Genomic DNA, 15,425 nt, shown 5'->3' with positions numbered 1-15,425 from the left:
TTAAAAGGCTAAAGCAACAATGCATATTGTCTCAGGCAAGATTAAAATAAATCTTGCAATATTCACAAAACAGACAAGCCTGAAGCTTCCTATAGCAGCCTGCCTTCAAGCTGCTGCAGGGTCCTTCCGGGGTCCTACTGTCAGTCAGTGGCGGCTACAGTTGACCACACAGATGCCTGATCAAAATCCTTTTTTATCGGCTTATTTTTGTTATTTGGCCCATGGCCAATGTAGGGGGGCAAAAAGTAGATAAATCAGTCGACCTCTAGTTCGCACCTATGCTGGTTCTGTTGGGGTTTTTATTTTTGTCTTACTGGCTAAATGTGCTGCCTTGGTTTCACAACAAAACCAGCATAGGTGCGTGGCCAATATTTCCTATCTGACCCAAGCCATGCATTACTTTCTGACTTTTGAGTGTGGTGCAGGTTCCACCACACACATGAACACAGACACCTTTGCACATCAACACTCATGCATAAATATACTGTACATTATGACAGTATACATACACGTTTATATGTATCAGATCAAGCATGAAAAAAGCAGGTCTTAAGTTGAGTGTTATTATTATAAGATGTAAAGTTTGCGCGTTGTCTTCAGAAGGCCGGCTGACTGGATTCCTGTTAACAAGAACCCGTAGGACCAGTTAGTACACCTGAACGAGTTCATGTCACAGATCACTTAAGACGAAGCTCCATGAAAAAAAAAATGTTGTATTTGTGACAGCGCTGCTAGGATTCTTCATCCTTTCAAACAGGGAATCTCATCATCGTCGTCTTTTGCTTTGCGTGTTCTTTTGAAATCAATGGAGATCTGTTACCACCTTAAACCAGGGATCTGCCACATGTGTTCAAAGATTTGGTCAACTTTTTTTTTTTTTTTTCTCCACCTCGGCATTTGAAGTTCAGAGGCCTCCTTTCCCCACGGACACGTTGTGTTTTCAGGGATCCATCTTGCATGGGTTTTGGGTGTAAACTTAACCGTTTTTGATGCTCCACTATGGTTGATGTTGTTTCCCGGGTCTTGAAATATATATTGAAAGGGGGAGGGGGGTCAAACAGTGAATACTGTATGCATGTCTATTGTGTTTTGCAGAGCAAGTGATGGGGTGGGATGTTCTCTCTACTATGTATTCTATGAGGGCAAAGCTGAACCAATGGCATTGGAGCTTTGAAGCGCTTTAAAAAGGAGAAAAAAAATACAGGACATTTTTTAATTGCTGATACAAACTGATATGCTAATTTTTGTCCTGGGTTCAAGCGGGTAGGTGGGTGGGGGGCTACTTGAACAATACTAGTGGACTGTTTATACTGTATGGTTACTGTACTTACCTATTCTTTGTATTATGATTTGTAATTTTATGTTGCTTTTTGAACTGAGACTATGATGTAATGGAATTAATACATGGGACTGAATCTTGACCTTTTTATGGATAACAAAATAAAAGATCACTTATGTACGAAAAGGATCATAGTGGGTTACATCGGTTGTGCGCTTGGAAGAAAATGATTATAGTAGGCCTGAACGATATTGGAAAAAACTATTGTTGCGATTTTTTTTAGGTTTGCAATATATTGCGATATTAAAAAAAAAAAGATCTATCTTTTTTAAAGAAATTTTCACTAAATGACTTGAATAGCTGTTTGGAAATACTTTACATAGCACACCGTGACCACAGTGTATTCATATAATACCGTTTAATTTGTGAATGATGAAGATTTCTGTATGAAGGTATCCAGGAAGTCATGTCTGCACAAAATAGATCATTTATTGAATACAATATTTTACACTTCAACAGCAGCAAATAAATTAAATGATAAATAAAAGAGCAGGTGCATTAGTCCCCTGTTTTTGACAAAATATAACAATAAATAAAAACTTCTGTAAAATAACAACAAAGTTGTCAACATATTTGAACAAAAATATTAAATATGACAAATAAAAAAGTTGTTCACAAACTATAACAATAAATAAAAACCTCAGTAAAACAACAAAGTTGTCAACATATTTGAACAAAAATATTAAATATGACAAAAGAGTTCACAAACTATAACAATACATAAAAACCTCAGTTAAACAACAAAGTTGTCAACATATTTGAACTTAAATATTAAATCTGACTAATAAAAGTGCAAGTGCATTAGTCCCCTGAGTTGTTTACACAAAATATAACAATATAAAACTGCAAAACGGCAACAAAGTTGTAAAAATATTTCAACAAAAATATTAAGTATCAAAACTTTATGTGCAGCTGTACTATATATAGTTATTTGAAAAATACGGTTTACAATAAATTTAAATATAAAAGAAACAAACTCAATTGAACTTGTAAATAATTGAACTGAATAACTGCAAATAACTGTGATGAATAACAGAACCTGAATAAAAAGAAGAAAAGACATTCCTTCAGCTGTGTTATGTATTTGTCTGCATATCGTCCACCTTCCTTGCTCAGCAATTCTCAACTGGGTCTCATAGGTTTTTGGCCAAGACTATTAGTTTATCCACTATAGCAGGCTTGAGACAAGAACGTTGGCACTTAACAATGTTCCCACCTGTGCTAAAAAGCCTCTGATGGGGAGCTCGTAGCAGGAACGCATAGATACCTGCGTTTTAAATGGTCCCACATGTTTGACAGATTACTTCTTGTTGAGGCAACCATGGCGAGGCACTGTCGACAGGGCTGTTTTTTGTCCCTTATAGTCTTGTTCTTGCCAAAATACTCCCAAAACTCCTTTTGGATACAGTCTTCCTTGCTCCTCCAACGTGTTGATTGCTTGCTTTCACTTTGAGAACGGGCCCTCCTCCCTCTGCTCTGCTGTTCGGCCCCTCCTCCCTCCACTCCGCTGTTGCAGGGGGAGGGGGAGGAGCCGATGACTTGCTGGAGAGAAAGAGAAGCTGTGTGTAGGAGTCTGGCTGCAGCCCGCCTCTCTCAGTACCCTGCGCCGCTCTTCTCAGTACCCATCCCGCAGACAGGAAATGACGCAATACCGCCGCTCTCAGTCCCCTCAGACCGGAAATGTCGTCAACCCTTGCGACGAAAACAAGTTACGTTATTTCACCTCTCGCGAAGAAAACACGGCAAGTGGCCGCACTGAAAAAAAGTTTTTAAAAGCGTATGCATGTTTAAAAATGTTAAATAGTTAAACAACACTTGCGGTGAAAATATGAAGTGTTTATTCTGAGTTGAAAAGACCGTACTTATATCTAGTATTCTTAATGTAATTTAAATTAGGCTCGAGCGTATGACGTGGCACTCGCGAGGTTTCCGCCGCTATCGCCATTGTGGAAGCGAGAAACATAAGCAATGAGGCATTTCAACACAGGTCGCTCTTTAAAAATGGTTGGAAATTATTGTGCGGTAAAGAATTGCAACAACCGATCGAATAGAAAGGAGAATGTACAGCTCGACGGAACACCATTGAGTTTCTTCCGGATCCCTACATGGAGAAAAGGCGAGGGAAAGCTCATATCTGAACTTACCAAACGTCGAAGAATGGCATGGGTGGCCTCGATCAGAAGGAAGGGCATAACGTTTGATTCTCCAGTTACACACTGAGTTTGCTCTATGCACTTCCACTCCGGTAAGTTAATTTCGTTTGTTTACGCAAATTTCAGTAACTTTACGCCCTAAGTCGGCCTGTTGTTAGCTATTGCAAAAGCTAAACAACTAGCATGCATACATGTGCATTGTCTTCATAAGACATAATTCATGTCGTTGCTAAATGAAAAAGCTGTAATATTTTGACGTGAGAGAGTGGCAAAGAATTTGTACACAGGCTACATTTTATGCAGCAAAAGATTTGTACATCCGTGGTCACAGACTAATGTAAACACACATTGCCTACCTTTGCTAGAAAGATGTGTTGCCGTTTGCTATGGTCATAAAGTGAAGATCCTGCACCCATCCGCAGCAAAACTGTTCGTAGCTTTGTAGCGATTTGTAGTTTCGGAATTGCTGATGAGTGTAGTAACATATACCAAACACTAAATACAGCATGATGTCCATTTCGCGTAGTGGTGGAAGCTTGTCGACATCTTTATTCCATTTGTGTTCGGCTTGCTCGTGAGGGTCAACATTGTTCACATCCTTAAAATTGCTCACATATCTGTCCTTCGCCGTGGTAACAAGTTTGTCTCTGTATCGAACTGGCAAGTATTCCTTACTTTTTTCCATCTTTGGTTGCCGCTAAGTTTAAATGTCCCGTGATGCTTCCGCAATGGTTGCGTTGTCGCAAATCTCGCATGATCCCGTGCTGCTGTGACGTAAACGCTCGAGCCTAATAATGTATTCCTTTACTAACTGCATGTGACTTTGCTCTACTTATATATATTCTTAATGTAATTTAAATAATGTATTCCTTTACTAACTGCATGTGACTTTGCTCTACTTATATTGTTTAATACGTACTGATGAATTCAGCAGCGAATTGGCTAATGCTGCTAATGCTTTTTACATTTTTTTTTCACAATGAACAGTCTTCTTTGTGTAGTTTTCATTATATTGCACTCTTATTTTTCATTATGTACATGCCTGCAATTCGCAGCTCGCTGTTTTTGTTGATGTATGGTGTTGTTGTTTTGCCTTCATTTGTTTTGTCTGGTCCTTTGTAGTTTGAATGTTGTCACATGATCCAAATAGGACAAGGTTGTAATTTTTTCTTGATATTGTTACTCTGCTTAGCTATATATTTTTTCATTATTTTGTTTTTTTTACTAGCTCCAAGATCACCACCCCATTGGGAAGAAACTAAATCACGACCCCCAAATGGTAGTCTTCCCATGCAGATACAGGGATGTCACACAGATCCAAATGGAAGTAAGTAGCATAAGTAGTAATGTACTTTAGATTTTGGACTGTGCTTAACACTTTTTTTTTTTGATAGACATCGAACACAGTAAAACCCACGTGGCAGACAGGACCAATGGTGACAATATAAGACCATGCCGAGCTTCATGGACGGTTCAAACTCATCCTGCCCAGGAACGGCTGGTATGTTTTTATGTCTGAGACAAATGTTGTGCTCAGTGGAAATCTGGATAGGCTTATTATTCCTTATATTAGTTAACAATTGGACATAATTGATTATTTACTCTTTGTTTATTTAACCAATCAACATTCTCATTAGCTTATGCAAATCTTGAATATAAAGAGGCCAGAAATGGTGTTGATTGTCTAAAAAAAGAAAGTTTGATTGACACGTGCTGACTTTTGGAACGTTGGCCTGAACAATGAAATGGAATCAACTGTGAATTTTGAGGATTTAGTTTCTCTAAAGAACATAATGTCACTTGTATAATTAAGTAAAATGTAACTTTTTGTGTTTGTTTTTTGCAGATATGAAATGCATATTTATAACTTGTCTAACAAGTAGCTCATTCAAAGGTATAAAAAAGTATTTTTTGTCGTGTGTAGGGTATTTTAACTATGTAGCCTACAGAATGCTTGTATGGGCTCATGTAGGTGTCTGCGTACGTTTGTATTTATATAACATATGTCCGTGTGTATAGATTATGTATTTTTCAGGGAAGGACCATATTTGTGGCTGACCCCTATGTTGTTGCAACATGGTGAAAGCCTACAGGATGTGACCCACACATGCATTTGCCTGTAAGGCTGATTAGTAACAACTACAACTTGGAGCATTGGTTCATTTTCAAAGAACAGTCAAATCATAACAAATTAAATGATCCAAATTCCAATTATTTGTGGGAAGAAAAACAGATCCAATCATGAGATCAGGGAACTATTGTTATCTCTAATTAAATTCAGTATCCATTCATATTGGCATGGCGTTTCCATGATGATCCAGAATAGCCTTGTTTGGTTTTGAAGGTATGTTCCAGTCGATCCTTTTATGTTGCCCCTTCAATTAAAGCAGAATTGCACTCCAGATGATTCATCCAATCATTTGAAGCAAATTTCTAAAATGCCACTCTAAAATTGCGAATGTTTAGTTTCAAGGGCGTTGGCCCGGTCTCAACATTGGTAGGGACGAATATAATGCAAGTAAGGTTGCTCAAAAGTTGGTGGGGACAACTTTAGCATCCTGAAAAGTTGGTCGTGTTATGTCCCTACCGTCCCTATGCAAACCTACGCCCTTGTTTTGTTTGCATGAATCATTTAAACCTGACTGGTTGGTGTTCTTATGCATGGAAACACCTTTGTAATTGTTTAACTACTGTATTTAATATGAACCTATATTTTCAATTGCAGAAAACGTTGACAGTCAATCAACAGGGGGACATGGAAAGAGGATTGGAAGTGAAATAGAGGTATTTGTAAAAGTGTGTATATTCATTGATTCAAAACTTGAAGGAAGTGACTCGGTTAAATTCTTACGTTAGGGTTTTCCGGGACAGCCATAGGGGAAGGACTGTGGCATCTTCATGTTGATGGTAGGTGAGTTTAACTGTCCAATTTTGTCCTCTGTGATATTTGTATTCATTTATCCATTTGTAGTATGCTCTTTGCACTGTTCTGGATGCTCTCTTTTAGAGCTGAAACGAATACTCGAGCAACTCGAGTAACTCGAGTTTAAAAACTGATCCGAGTAATTTTATTCACCTCGAGTAATCGTTTATTTTGACAGCTCTACGCATCACGTTTTGCTCGGACTACTTTTAATGCGGGACAACGCGCTGATGTCACGTGCGTAGAGGAAGAAGCAAAAAACAAACAAACACTGCAGCCGACAACCGCTACAAACGACCCCTCTCCCACTCTCCCTCTCTCCAAGACGCCGACGTTGCTAAATACTAGCCCGCTCATGCTACGTTAGTGGCTGTCATTACCCGATCGTGACGGGTGCATCGATTGTGACGGTTGCTACTGCGCACGCCCAGATCGACGCCATTTTCTCCCGAGCGATGACGGGAGATATAGACATATATGTGAGAGACTCAATGATCGAAATACATTTAAAATGTATTTTTTTTAATCGGTAGGGCATCTGAGGTACACCCTGATCCAAGCAATTCATGTGTACACAAAAAGAAAACCTTAAGACTTTATTTAATCATGAATAAATCTTAGGCAAGCCGCGATTGGTTCTGCGCATGCGCGTAGAGCACCGCCCCCACTTGAGTCACGATGCCGCAAGAGTGATTTATGTGGTAGATTCTGACATAAAAAAATATTAATCAACCTAAAGACATCGAAGAATAGTGAATTTTTATGTCTGAATCTCTTGCGTTTATAAGCGTAAAGCCTTTGAAGGAAGTGACGTGTGCAGTCACGTGAGAGACAGTCGCGAGCGGGTAGCTATCTGCGCATGCGCGTTAAAGTTCTTCGTTTTTTTTTTTTTTTTATTAATCGCGAATTTTAGTGCATACTGCCATCTACTGTATAAAAATGTACATCATCTACAGTTTGCCTCCACCCTTATCTGTGTATCAATATAGTAATAATAATTCTTTAAAAGAATTGAAAAAGTGCTTCCCTTACATACTTAAATGTCTTCCCCTCCCCTCCCCTCACCCCCAGTAACCCCTTCAGAGACCATTCACGCTGGTTAAATTTAAAAGAAAAACTTTAAACCTTACGGACTGTTATAACATACGTTTCTCAATGGTATTACAAATAGAAATTGTTATTGTAATAATGTACGAAGGCTTCAGAGTCCTAGATTTATATGGTGAGTATAGTTTAGTCCTTAACAGTAACAATTAAAAAGAGCCTCTATTTTGACTTTTTTATATTTAGTATATATACAAAATTTTGTTAAAGCCCATGCTTTGATTTAATTCTGCAGCTAAATCCAACAATAAAATGTTTTTGTTTTGTATATATTTCGGTATATTCGTAGTTTCATGTAATTTGCTGTGATTATAAAAAACAAAACATTATCACTGTCAAATTTATTGTTGTAATATTTCGACCATTTTATAAGGATTCAAGGATTTTTATTGTCTCATCAGTTCACATTTACATGTTAATGGTGAGAAATTAGAACTCAGGTCCCGTTTTAAAAGCAAATATAAATGCAGAGTGAGTATAAAAGAGCAAAATTGTAAGGTGCATACAAAAATAACAAGCAAGAAAGACAAAAACGCTGGATAGAAGTATAAAAATATGTAACTACTAAAACAATTTAGCAGTTGGCTGACTTGAGCTTGTTAGGGGCTAAGATGTTAGTGAGGTATATAGACATGATCATAGTAGTCCAGTAATATTGGGGGTCTACGGAGCATGGCAAGAGTTCAACAGTCTGACAGCTTTAGGGAAGAACAACAGAAAATTTATGACAACACTGAAAACTATGTGGCAGTCATTCTTTAGTCCAAAATACATAATACAAACCTACAAATGCATAAATATAATTAGAAATACTCTTGAGGATAAACAGTAGAGAAGGTGAATAAACAAATAAAAGCTGTAAGGTGACATTTATTGCTGTATTAAATTTAGGGGGAAAAAAAAAGTTTCATAGGAAAGCATCCAATGATTATGCCGTAGATTGAAGAAAACAAAATGCCTTAAGCTGAAACAGTTTTAATGTGCATGTGTAGAACAAACTCAAACAAAAACATTAAAGTTTAATGCATTGGACAGCAGGAACAACTGCAGTATCCTGTAGGTGTTTCCTCCTCGCAGTAAAACGCCGTTACTTTACCCCTTTTCTCCTCTCCAACAAATCCTATAAAAGAACATAAAAACACTGAGAAATACCGTTTCCAAGCACTGTGGCTTTTCCACCATGTCTATGCTTTGTTGAGATATTAAGTGTCTCTAATGACACCAAGATAAGCTTACACAGTGCAACTCACCTCGTGGGGATTGTTTGAACTGCTCCCCATACCCATGGCAGATCTCAATGGTGTACATGTTGTAATACTCTCTCCTGAATTCTGCACAGAACCTGCTCCATGTCCAGACACCTGTGGGATAAAAAAAAAATCACATTTACATATATAGCTTGTAGACAAATGTGACAACAGCACAAAAAAAAGTACATGTCATTGCATTTTACTGAAGTACTTACTGTTAAGCCATTTAAAATGTGGCCGTCTTCTGAAGGAGTCTGGAGAACCAAGGTCTCTGATTCTGGACCACACAAGCGCCAATGTGCATATAGCACGGTCACCTTCCCGAAGGACAACTTTTTCATGTATGTTGGCAGTCAATACTTCTGGCAACTGTAATATAGGTGAGCCGACAATGAAAAAGTATCAAATTTATTAAAAAACAAACGTTTAAAATGTAATTGGCTTCTCATGACAATTACTAAACTCCCTGCGCAATACTGCCTCATTGGGCCCTGTCTCTAATTATAATTACTAGTATAGCAGTTATGTCCTCAATTTAGATCAAAGGAAATTATGTCCAGGATTAGGCAGCTGTCTGTGTCATCCTCAACCTTTCAAAGAAGACATAATTTACACATGACATGCAGGTGAACGTTATGACCAGGTAAGCAATCAATTGCAGTGATGACCATTCCCCTTATCAACATTGATTGATTATCTTGTAGTTTTCTTTTACCTGTCTGATTGAAGTTTAGTAAGATATAGAGGGGGTTGCCTTTGGAACCCTGAAGACAGGCTGTAGAGATCCCTGAAGAAGAGGGGACGCTTTCTCTGTCCAGAAGGCAAATCTGTGCCCATGCCTTTAAAAAGAAATGCAAATAAATCCATGCCCAATACCTCCCAATGTTCTTTGACATAAGTGTCACAAAATGAAAAACAGACCACCAAAAAGGCTTTAAAAATGTGACAATATTTGATAATTTTTCAGAAAAAAAAAAAAAAAATATTTACAATATTTCTACAATTCTGAAAAGGAGGATGGTCTAATATCGTAATGTCTGTTGAGAAGTGAAAACAATCCATTTGTGCTTCAATATAAATCATTACTTTAGATGAAATAAATTTCATGTAACGCTTCTGATTTAACTTAGTTGCTCAATTAAGGCATTTACCCATTCATTGATGTCCTGAATCATTGTTGGCCAATAGAAGCTAGAAATGGCCTCGACGCCGCTCTAGTTCCCAGAGTTATTTTGACACTCCATGAGGATAGTCTGCTTCCCCTTTGACTTGATGACCAGGCGCATATATTTCATTGGGGGGTCTTTTATCTGTTGGACGAAAATTAAAAAAGCAAAGAGATTCTTAAAATTCAGTAGATTAAAATGACCACCACCTGACAGAGATCAATAATAATAAATAAATAAAACTCAGCTCTGGACCTTCTCCCACCTGACATTCACAACAGTTTCACTTATTTTTATTATAACATCTCATATCTTTCTCATTTTCTACTTAAAAAACAAAAATAGAAAAAGTGCCTCTTTTTTTCAATGATTTCAATATCTTTATAAATAGTTTATGGAGCTGCGTTTTTTAAATGGCATAAAAAATAGTTACTTGGCCTATAAAGGATTAAAAAAACGTAGAGGCTCATATATTCATGACCCTCTTTTCAGACCTATAACACAAATTGCCAGTATAACATCAGTTTTACTTACCTTTAACAATGAAATCACGCACCATTCGTCGAATCTTACGGCGCCCACTTGAGTAGTTGGAAGCGTTCCGTCGACCAGGTACCTTGGAAGATGCTAGGTATCCACATTCATCTTCTCGGATCACTCGAAGTATCTATTAAGACATATTCAAGCATTTCATGCTACTCGAAGATAGCGGCGTACACACACGCATAAAAAACCCTCAATGTCCGAGCCTAACGCATTAATCTATATCTCCCGTCATCCCTCGGGAGAAAATGGCGTTGATCTGCGCGTGCGCAGTAGCAAACCGTCACAATCGATGCACCCGTCACGATCGGGTAATGACACTGGCAGCTAGCGTCCAATGAGTCTCATAGAGATCATTTATGTTGAACTAGATGCACAGCGACAGACTAGGCCGCGTCTGGGCAGCGTTAGAAAACAGCTGCCATCTTAAAGCAGTAGAGCGCTAAATGCTAATAAAGAGCGCTAAGCGCTAATATATAAGATTAACGTTACTGTCACTACTAGCTCACTTTACGTTAGCACTGCGGAGGGCTAGGTTTCAATTAATTAAGACCGCTTTCGATGCGTGGCTAACGTGTCTTACATACAGGCTTTAACATAACATAGCGTTGTGGAGTGATGAGGGTGTCAAATAAAAACTCAATAATGCTAACTATCAATTGTAGCTCAGTAGTCATTGCTGGATAAAACACCAAGTAGCACTAGTCCCTAATGTGCTCCAATACAGCCTGTATCATACATTTATTTTGAACAGTGCAAAACTCAAAATCCTATCAGGACTTACAGTTTAGACTAACTTAAAACTTAACTAGAACTTAAAAATGGCTTGACACAAATAGAAATTTAATTGAAAAACGTGGGAAAAAATCCTAACTTTTAAGTGATGTGTGTTATCAAGCGTAAAGGCATTTTTAGGTGTGTTTATATATATATATATATACAGTATATATATATATATATATATATATATATATATATATATATATATATATTTTTTTTTAAGATCTAAAGGTTTTTTGAGTGAAAGCAGTGAATTAGTCATTTTTTTAAATTCTAGTTACATCTGAGATGTTGTTGTTGGCTGTTTTCAACAATATACATCAAAAATAAAGACATTGATTGACTGAAAATGATAAAATGTCTTGTTTTCTCATGTATATCTATAATTGCTCTTCACCTAAAAATATATTTGTTTTATTCGATTACTCGATAGAATTTTCAGTCGATTACTCGATTACTAAAATATTCGATAGCTGCAGCCCTACTCTCTTTGAGTTTAACCATTGTAAAATGAAGTTCACCGAATCATTCAAATTGGGCTACAAAATATCCTTGTCGTTATTCTTTATTTACACTTGTTTTTAATTTTTGTTAGACTGATATGCCAACTCTGAGGAAGTGGTGGTGTATATTGCTAGCGGACAATTTCAAACTTGGGTGCATGGTAAGTCTTTGAAACTGTTGATATGGCATTCATAGGAAAATAGGTGCACAGCACCTTAATTCTTTGTTGGAAAATGTGGAATACTTATTTTTGTATTTTTTCAACTTATGTGAGCCACAGGAAAGAGTTTGCCCATTGGACAGATGAGGCAAAAGCATTACTGCAGGGTGAAGTGCCACCAGTCTATCAGTTACAGAAGTGAAATTTGAATATAATTGCTGAGGTCAGCTTTTAAAGACTTTTTAGTGTCCATTACTCTGACGCACTTTTGAACATGCCCCCCTTTATTCACTGATTTATTTTTAGGAAGAGGTGCAACCACAGCTCCTTCAAGTTAGTGGTGGCCCACTCCAAAAAGATATGGCGGGAAAAAATGGTAAGATTGTTTATATACCTAGTTTAATGCAATGCCTGAAAAGAAAAATCAAGTATAAAATTAACAAAGCATCATTTTTATTTTACTTATGTAATATTCAAATAGCTCTTTTCTTTCTCTTTTCCAATGAACAGTTTTGGTAAAAGGATTGTGCAAGACAGCACAAAAGCCTCGGACAGGGCTAGGGGGGAAAAAAATCAATGCAGTAGGAGTTCCCAAGCATCCTGCAGATGGAAGAGGATGAGCACGAACTACAATGTCTTGGAGCCATTCAAGTTCTGTTTCAACCATCTGGAAGATGGATTTACCTTTTTTGAGGAGATTGTTGACTAAAGAAAATATCTATTCTCTCAATAATAATAAAAAATAATAAAACTAAAAAAATAAAGTTTACCACATCAGAACTGGTTGTATTGAGTTCATTTTTCTACACTTATAAATGAGTTGTTTTTTTTCTTTTATCCCAGATGTTAGTTGTAGGTAGTTTTAATTACCTGTGATGAAGGCGGGAGTGCTTGCCGAAAAATGTCAGGTAATTAAAACAACCTACAACTATTGTCTGGGATAAAAGAAAAAAACAACTAACACATGACAACTTTTGTCATTTCTGTTTGAAATAAAGGTGCCTTTCATGGAGCAGAAAGTTTAATATAGTTTCTGAATTAGTTAATTAGGATCTTCACCCACATGAACGAATTTAAGTAGCAAAATGAAAGACAAAATTGGTTTGGTTGCAACATTGAGAGAATATTACGTTTTTGATACATTAAATTGTAATGAAGCTATATTAATGTGTCCGTTCATAAAAATGTAAGGATGACAGCAATTTTGTAATAATTCTCAATTGGAGTATATTTTACAATTGACAAACTAAAGTACACACTGTGATAGGTCACAGGCGATCTTTCAGTCACTAATTAAACCTTTATTGCAGTAGTGTGTATTTTAATTTTGATGTACTGTAACCGTGTTTTTCATTTTGGTAAAATCAGCAGGCTTTAACAAACTGACCGCGCTTAAAGAGTTAATCTCCCGATTACACCAAATCAATTCAAGGAGCATGTAAATAAATTATTATTTAAATAATAATGAGTGATGCTGAAACCGAAAACAAAAGACGTGCGAAAAGAAAAGTAAACTAGTATTTACGTTCGAATGGACGCTAAAAAAAAAACCGGAAGCTCGGAGCTCGAGCGCTGCTTCATGTTGTCATTTCCGGTCTGAGAGCTGCGATATTGCGTCACTTCCTGTCTGCGGGATGGGTACTGAGACGAGCGGCGCAGGGTACTGAGAGAGGCGGGCTGCAGCCAGACTCTCTTGCTTTTTTTCCCCTCTCCTTCCTCAAAACAAACGTTTGTGGATTTAAAAAAATGAAATTAAAAAACTGTCGCACGTCCTTGCGATGGGACTATTGCACATGCGCACATCGCGATGGCGATGTTTAAACGATATATCGTTCAGGCCTAGATTATAGTGGAATACTGAACTCTTGCAGTGACATTGACGGCAGTAGACTTCCAATCCATTTGAGCAAACGAATGTTTATTTTTTCTCACCCAGTTCAGATGGATTGGACGTCTGCTAGTGGTTCTATTCTATAGTTCATTCGCTGGCAGCCTTCTCAGTTCAAATAGACCCGACGTCTAGCACTATCAATGGCAACTCATGAGTTATTGTTGCACATTTACTCTCAAGTCATGAATTTTTCAAGTGACTTATGTTTTATTTATTTTGAATAGCACCTATTAGGGGTGTGACAACATACACTGTTGACCAAAAGTATTGGCACCCCTGCAATTCTGTCAGAGCATGCTCAATTTCTGCCAGAAAATGATAACAATACCAAACGCTTTGGTATTAATATATTTGTTTTGCCTGCAATTAAAAAAAAAAAAGGAAAAGAGAATGAGAATTGAAAAAGAAATAGAGTGATTTATCATTTTACACAAAACTCCAAAATGGGCCGGACAAAAGTATTGACACCCTTTGGAAAATCATGTAATGCTTCTCTAATTTGTGTAATTAACAGCACTTGTTACTTACCTGTGGCACATAACAGGTGGTGGCAATAACTAAATCGTACTTGCAGCCAGTTAAAATGGATTAAAGATGTCCTGTCCTGTCCTCTGTCCTGTGTCCTTGTGTGTACCACATTGAGCATGGAGAATGGAAAGAAGACCAAAGAACTATTGGAGGACTTCAGAAGCAAAATTGTGAGGATGCATCGGCAATCTCAAGGCTACAAGTCTCCAAAGACCTGAATGTTCCTGTGTCTAACATGTCTCTGGTGCTAACCTCCCTATACTAGAGGTGGACAGAAAAGAAAGATTGACGAGAGATTTCAACGAATGATTGTGCGGATGGTGGATAAAGAATCTCAACTAACATCCAAACAAGTTCAAGCTGTCCTGCAGTCCGAGGGTACAACAGTGTCAACCAGTACTATCTGTCGGCATCTGAATGAAAAGGGACTCTATGGTAGTATACCCAGGAAGACCCCACTTCTGACCCGGAGACATAGAAAAGCCAGGCTGGAGTTTGTCATATCTTACCTAAGAAAGCCAAAAAACATTTTTGGAAGAATGTTCTCTGGTCAGATGAGACAAAAGGAGAGCTTTTTGGGAAAAGGCATACATAAAGGCAACATAGAGTTTACCTTTAAAGAAAAGAAGACGTTCCCCACAGTCAAACATGGTGGAGGTTCCCTGATATTTTGGGGTTGCTTTGCTGCCTTTGGCACTGGACTGCCTGACCGTGTGCCTGGCATTATGAAGTCTGAAGACTACCAACAAATTTTGCTGCATAATTTAGGGCCCAGTGTAAGAAAGCTGGGTCTCCCTCAGAGGTCATGGGTCTTCCAGCAGGACAATGCCCCAAAACACACTTCAAAAAGCACTAGAAAATGGTTTGAGAGAAAGCACTGGAGACTTTTGAAGTGGCCAGAAATGAGTTCAGACCTGAATCCCATAGAACACCTGTGGAGAGATCTGAAAATGGCAGTTTGCACAAGGCACCCTTCAAATCTCAGCGACATGGAGCAGATCGCCAAAGAAGAATGGTCTAAAATTCCAGCAGAGCATTGTAAGAAACTCATTGATGGATACCGGAAGCGGTTGTTGGCAGGTAT

The 15,425-nt window shown here is 37.8% G+C and overlaps 2 long non-coding RNA genes across 4 annotated transcripts; one reads left to right on the top strand and one right to left on the bottom strand.

Moving 5' to 3' along the window:
* The first annotated feature begins 2,928 nt into the window (after nt 1-2,928).
* Nucleotides 2,929-13,448, top strand: LOC130929870 (uncharacterized). Of its 3 annotated transcripts, none has more exons than XR_009066965.1 (9): nt 2,929-3,584; nt 4,721-4,819; nt 4,887-4,993; nt 6,218-6,276; nt 6,349-6,403; nt 11,854-11,922; nt 12,037-12,145; nt 12,229-12,298; nt 12,433-13,448. It is a non-coding gene; the product is annotated as an uncharacterized LOC130929870 (long non-coding RNA). The 3 variants fall into 3 exon arrangements; XR_009066964.1 differs by having other exon boundaries at nt 2,930-3,584; nt 6,349-6,399; nt 12,043-12,145; nt 12,433-13,447; XR_009066963.1 differs by having other exon boundaries at nt 2,930-3,584; nt 6,349-6,399; nt 12,433-13,447.
* LOC130929869 (uncharacterized) lies at nt 8,479-10,717 on the bottom strand. The gene is made up of 6 exons (XR_009066962.1): nt 10,470-10,717; nt 9,921-10,079; nt 9,485-9,608; nt 8,985-9,138; nt 8,770-8,880; nt 8,479-8,639 (listed from the first exon to the last, which is right to left on the bottom strand). It is a non-coding gene; the product is annotated as an uncharacterized LOC130929869 (long non-coding RNA).
* Nucleotides 13,449-15,425: the final 1,977 nt, after the last annotated feature.

The sequence above is a fragment of the Corythoichthys intestinalis genome, chromosome 14 (assembly GCF_030265065.1).
Source record: "Corythoichthys intestinalis isolate RoL2023-P3 chromosome 14, ASM3026506v1, whole genome shotgun sequence".
NCBI classification, from domain to species: Eukaryota; Metazoa; Chordata; class Actinopteri; order Syngnathiformes; family Syngnathidae; genus Corythoichthys; species Corythoichthys intestinalis.
The sequence above is the reverse complement of the archived record's forward strand: the minus strand, read 5'-3'. Positions and strand labels throughout refer to the sequence as shown.